The sequence below is a fragment of the Apis dorsata genome, unplaced genomic scaffold, assembly GCF_000469605.1.
Source record: "Apis dorsata unplaced genomic scaffold, Apis dorsata 1.3 scaffold_51387, whole genome shotgun sequence".
NCBI lineage: Eukaryota > Metazoa > Arthropoda > Insecta > Hymenoptera > Apidae > Apis > Apis dorsata.
Window position 1 is genome coordinate 894 of NW_006267338.1, and position 6553 is coordinate 7446.

Here is a 6553-nt window from a genome sequence, read left to right on the forward strand (position 1 = left end):
ACTCATTCATGTCTCTGTTCGATGTTATTATAATTTTCTAATTGATTTGTTCAGTTATAATTATTATATCTTTCGTTAATTTAATCTTTTTCAACGTATCAAACTTTCCAGCAATTCTAATTCTTTTTTTAAAATTTATAAAAGTTACTTGTATCAATGTCCTTCGATGAAATATCGCGTTTCTCTTTGAGAAATTTCGCAGAGGATGCATCTCGAGCCTGGTTATTGCGTCTGCACGCGATTATGGATGATCGAGCCGTTGTGCGTGCCGCGCATACTCCTCCACTCCGAAGTGCTCCTTTCTGTGAAGCTTGCGGCGTTATCTCGGCTTCCTTGTTGTCCCTTTGATGAAATAAAGCACTATCCGCGGCGAGATCTACCCCACGTTAGTAGTTAGAGGTTCCCGGCCTCTCTCTCTCTCTTTCTCTCTTTCTCTACATGATGTGTACTACTTTCTCTTTCTCTCTTTTTATTCTCGAGTTCTCTCGACGATGCAGGACACAATGCGGCCCTTACATCTTCATCGAGTACGAGTCGTCGCTTGCGTGTAATGCGTTCACTCTGTACTTTCCATACGGGTATACGAGTTCCCATTTCCTACTGCCTCTACTTGGATTCGCTCGGACAATAGTTTCACTCATTTCTTTTTAAATCCTTGTTTCTCCTTTAAAGAAAAACATAAGATAAACATAATATAATTTAAGCATATATTTGATGTTTCATTTAGAATATTTGCATTATAAATTTTTTTCTTTTTTTGAATGGATATGAAACTGAAAATATTTGAATATTAGAATAATAAGAGAAAATTGAAAAAAAAATTATAATAATTTTAAATATTTACAAAATTATCGTTCAAAATTTGATATCTTTTTGCATATCGTATCCTTGTCCCTCATTTCTTTTATGTATAATACCAAAGAAATGGATATGATTTTTTCACAAAATATCAAGCATTGTTCTCTCGTCGATAAAGCTGATGTAAAATGCGTTTATGTCGGCAAATACAGATTCCAATGCATTCGTGCGATCTGTGCGGTTGAGAAAAAGAGAAAACGTAAAAACAACGATAAAAAGGAAAAGAGAAAAAAGAATAGAGAAAAAGGAGCCAAACGAAAGAGAGAAAGGGGCGAAAACAGAGAAAGGAGAAACTTTGGTACACGTAACTGGAGGCAGTCCGTTGGGTGGTTGAATCGTGGAGTGGAAGGCAGAGAGCCCTTATACGCTCATGAAGAAGAAGGTCCAGGTGCGCCCTCACCTCACACGACTCTGCTCCACGGCACATCCGAGTTCTCTTCTGCCTTCGTTCTCTCTCCCTTCTTTAGTTTTTTCTTTTTTTTCTTCTCTGCTCTTCTTCTCTTCTCTATTCTTTCTATTTTCTTTCCTCTGGCAGTCGGCGTTCTCTTACGCACTTCCGCCATGGTGTACGCATTGCTCTCCGGCAACGTAAAAACGCAGCAACCCATGTAATATCGTGACATACGTTGGATGCTCTGTGAATGTGTACATGCAACGCGCACGCGCACACATTTATTCGTATATTCGTACACGAGTACAGGCATCTAAAGGTAAAGAATAGGGACTGAAGTACCAGCGTGCAAAATGGATGGCGGATATAAATGCCAAGTAGCCAAGTATACGGCACTCTCTCTTACCCATTTCGTTCTTCTCTCTTATCTCGCTTGGTCTTGCGTGATTTGCCGTATTGTCCTTTTCTTATTCGTACATATCGTTTTGTACTGACTATGCCGCCTGCATTTGATAAGTATGTATTGGCCGAGTGTCTACGGTCGTTTGCGCGGTGCGAAACGACGCGGAAAGATCAAGCAGCTGCGAATAAATTTTTATGCAGGCTATAGAAACGAAGAAACGGAAATTAACCATGCACCAAAAAAATTAGAGATCACGAGATCAATATATCAATTCACTATATTTTACACCACACGTGCCTCTTTCGAACACGTGTCAAAGTGCCATCTCTGATTTTATGTAGGAAACTAGCAATTTTTCTTACCAATCACGTGCATGGAAAGACACCATAAGTGAAGTGCTCGTGTAGAGTTAAGTATATTCGATCTATGACGTGATTTATTTTTAATTAACTAGCTGTGTGATGCAGATTATCTTAGAACTCATTGACAACGAAAATTCTGTGAGATAATGCGATCGTGCTTGGAAAAAATTGTGGGTGGTCGGTTTTCGTGACAGGTCGCGGAAAGATGAGCTCTTTGCTTGACGTGTACCTCGTTACCGCGTCGGTGAAGACAAACTCAGACACCAGGGATGACGCAGCACCAGCTCCTGGTTACCTCTAGCCTATTGTTCTCCCCGCATTTCTTCTCAGCTCGTGCTCAAGTGCTCGATCGCTACCCTCCCTCGAAACCCGGATCCCTAGACGTGCTTTTAGCTCTGTACCCGCGTACGTCCTTCGTGACTAAACGGGATTGTAATTTTTTACTTGGTTAATAAAAACATCATATTATTTTTAAATTTTATGCTTGATCTCTGTGCCAAATCAACAATAATATTATAAAAAATCATTTAATCTATAAACAAAATAATTATTAAGATAATTTAACCTATTATTAATAATTTAATCTATTATTTAAACGAAAGTTCAAATATCTTATATTACGAAAAAATTGATTATATATTTTATCATTACGAACATCCGATGATCAAAATAAGGACAACGGTAAGATTCAGAGATTCAGTAATCGAATGAGCAATCGGATAGCAAAAAGAAGAAAGGTGACGAGATGCGACCCCCCGTGAGGTTTCCCGCGCGGGGCACCCGCCTGTCGATAATGTCCCATACCAGTTACCGACAAGAACTTCACCTGCGTAACGCTTCGATTCCGTGGTTGACCCCCCATGCGAAATGGGCCCCCTGCTTGCGTCATGTCGATTCCTTGACTTCGATTGTCCAGTCTCGCGGAAATAACGATACGTTCGTATGGAGAAAGCGACAAATGCCACCGGTATGTCGTCACCCTGTCGTGGGTCTAAAACGTCGAGTAAAACTGAGCACGTTCGCCCCTGGTGGCCTCGCCGTGTGTGGGAACCTCTGATCTCGCGATTTTCCTTCGTCGTTCGAACATAACCTCTTGAGAATTCAGCGAATAGCCGATAGGCATATGCGTTTCTGTCGGGTATTAAAAGTGCGCGGGCTTAATTTTTACAAAAGCGTTGCCTGTGCACCCTGTGTGCTACCTTCTGCTCGATAAACAATATACTATCGTGTACACGCCAACGGGCCGATGAGTGGCCTCCCAGTACAATGCCATCTTATGACATTTTCGAGTTCGACCGTTGTTGTCGAGTGCTTAAGTGCTCGTTATACACGCCGCGTCAAGCTTTTGTCGTAGCAACTGTTTTTTCGGGCGTCGGTTAAGTGTGTCCGGGAATATGAGTTCGTGAGTCTTGTTTCCTATAGACGAGAATCGAAAATTAATAACGGACCAAATAAATCTTGTGGCTTATACATTGCGATTTAACGAATATTGTGCCAGTGAAATTAATGTTCGTACAATTAATAATATAGATACAGCGAATAACAAATCAACCAATCGATGTAAGTAATATCAATCTTTCTATCTATCGATATTTTCAATAATTTATTAATCGTTTTAATTTCTTGATATTAATAAGTAATTTTAACGTTAAGGTAATATAATAACGAGAGATTCAATTGATTGCGATAAATAATCAATTTTCGCCGGCTTTTTCCGATTGATATAAAAGATCGAGAGAGAAAAGAGCGCGAAGAAAGTCTCGGTCAGTAGGTAGAAAGCTGGCTGTCACGGAGAAACATTTTCTATCGTCTTCGAGCGATTTACTTCTAGAGGTCAAGCTCGCCCACGTAACCAGCTTCACTTCAGGATTTCAGGGGCGTATCCACGGGGCGTGTTCACGGAGTCGGTAGGATCGACTAGGGGCGGAGTCGTTTCCCCACCGTTTCCAACGCGCGATTTTTGCTCTCGGCAGGAACGCACACGCATATCCGCTATGTATATACATGTAAGTCGCTGATTTCTCGTGTGAGTAACACCGTGACGTCGCAAGTTCGGACACGGGTCACAGACAGTAGACTTTGCCGAGTTTTCTTCGGCCGATCGCCGGCTAAACGATTTCTTATGCCGCGACATTGAACGCTTCGTTGTTGAAAAACCGCGTTACAATTTTTTTTTCTTATATTCTCTGTCTTTTCTTTTAACAGAGTGCGCTTCCTTATTTGACGAACTTATACGAAGAACAAATCTTGTGAGTGCATCGAGCGTCAACGATACTTTTCAATTGTTCGGTGTTTTCTAACCTTAATTTTTCGTTAAGTTACCAAGACTTGAAATTGCGACGTATTAAATGTAACTTTTTTTTATCCTTTTTTTTTCATTATATCATTTCTTCTGTCCTTTCTGGATATAATATTTTCATAATTAGTAATTAGTTCTCTAATATTCTCATCAATGAGAAAAATAGCTATGAAATGTGTCAAGTTTTGATCAAATTTATATACTGAATTATTAGAATTTGAAAATAGTATCAAAGATTATTAAAACAGAAATTTCACGAAAATACATTTGCAAAAACATGAATGAATATTTCATTCTTTCTTTCTAAATAATAAAGAAAGAATGAAATATAGAAAAAGATTGAAATAAATTTCGATAATTTTCATCATATAATATCAACGTTTCACAATCATGATATAACATGAATCTCGATATATATAGTAATAATATCTATCAAATCTTGGATATTTTTGACCAAAATTGGGATTTAATAACGGATCGACGAAATATCCATTTCAGGTGGCGCGATTGATTGCACATATAGATATATCTTACGTACGGTGAACGAGGGAATATCGCAAATTCCGTGACGGTACGGATGGCAAAGGCATTCTGGCGTAGCAATTACCTGCAGGGCGAGGGAGTCAAGTAGCAATATCTGGACCTGTTATCCAGTTCGGTTATCCCGACTGGAATGCTTTGTGTCGCCGGCAATCTGCATTTCTACCTGTTTGAATGGAAGTCTATGAGATTCGCGGCATGATTTCAAATGAAATCGACTCTTTGTCCTCCGGCCGGAAATTTCCAATTCAATAACGTGCTCAGGGAAACGCTGCAGAAACGACTGATTGACTGATATCTACCCAGAATTGGATGGGACGCGAAAAAATGGAGAAGTTTTTCTATCCATCGTCCATCATTGGAGAAACTTGAATGCCTTACATTTAGTCAAGATTTTAGTTTTGACTTATCTGAATCTTATTAATGTTTTTCACGTTTAAGTATCGTCTTAAAATTTCATAAAATTTTATATAAAATTTTAAGTTTTCATCGTTTAGAAACAAGTATTAATAAAATATTTGAAATATTGAATTTCAAAGAATGTATGTTTGAAAATCTATTTTAGCGAGGATTCCTTTAAGAGAATTCTTCTATTGGAACCTATGAATGACGAATGCCAAGAACTTGCTCGACAACCCTTTGTAATGCATTAGAATTTCGCAGCTATCAACAAGGGAGGAAGACGACATTAGCATCAAGGCTAAGGACACCCTTGCCTCGCATTCGCGTCTTAGATCGAAACAACCCCATGTTTTCGTTGGCCCAGTATTCATGAACGAGGTTTCAACGTGGGGCATTCGACTTCCTTCTCCTTCATGAATTTACAATCGACCGAAGGATTCGCGTAAACGAAGCTTACGTGTGCCATTTCCAGAGAAATAGCATTAAATATAGAAATTTAAATATCGATTCTAAAAATTTCAAACAAATTTCACTACGAGTGAAAATATCCCCTAGGTATCTATTTTATGATATATTCTGTTAATATAAATTTAATAATTTTAATTTTTATTTCTTACTACATATAATATAACATTTGTAGATCACATCATCATTCGAACACTATATCTATTCCTAATAACATTTTTCATTTATATAATAATAGATAATCGGAAAGAAAACAAAATGTTCGAAAGATTTATTAATCGTATCAAAAACAGTAATAAATTCGTGGTCCAGCTAATAAAGGCGGTTAGTGTTGAAAGAAGGGAGAAAAGGGAGCAATAATAACGAGAAAGATAGCAACTGAAGGTTTAGTGGACAAGGGTTAACGGGGTGAGGGAAAGCGGATGGAGGCTGAAGCCACGTGCTGCTGTCACTGGCACAGATTATATTATATAGGAATGGCAGCGAATAGGTGTAGATATAAGCGTCGAGCGGCAGTTAATAAATATGATAATGGCGGGTGAAGCGAGAGAAAGAGAGGTATGTGTGGGGTGCGATATGGGATACCAGTGTATAAGAGTGACCACCAGAAGCAGAGGCCTGTCACTGTCAGGACCTCTCATATGTCATACGGTATACGCACGCACACACACACAAAGGCACACGATGACAACATTGAGCGCGAAACGTGTGTGACCATTTTCCCATTTTTCTACTTTGATGTGATGCGATTATACGCGATTTCGATTCGCATAAAGCGAAATTTTTGATTTTGATGTGAAACTAGCTTCCTTTTTCAAATTCATTTTTTTTTT

The 6553-nt window shown here is 38.8% G+C and overlaps 2 long non-coding RNA genes across 3 annotated transcripts; one reads left to right on the forward strand and one right to left on the reverse strand.

Annotated features, from left to right (window-relative positions):
* Nucleotides 1-347: 347 nt before the first annotated feature.
* On the reverse strand, nt 348-2395 carry LOC116186735. Of its 2 annotated transcripts, XR_004151733.1 has the most exons (3): nt 1656-2395; nt 1259-1562; nt 348-664 (listed from the first exon to the last, which is right to left on the reverse strand). It is a non-coding gene; the product is annotated as an uncharacterized LOC116186735 (long non-coding RNA). The 2 variants fall into 2 exon arrangements; XR_004151732.1 differs by lacking the exon at nt 348-664 and having other exon boundaries at nt 1258-1562.
* Nucleotides 2396-4027: 1632 nt separating this feature from the next.
* LOC102671048 lies at nt 4028-5394 on the forward strand. The gene is made up of 2 exons (XR_422952.2): nt 4028-4263; nt 4812-5394. It is a non-coding gene; the product is annotated as an uncharacterized LOC102671048 (long non-coding RNA).
* The last annotated feature ends 1159 nt before the right edge of the window (nt 5395-6553 follow it).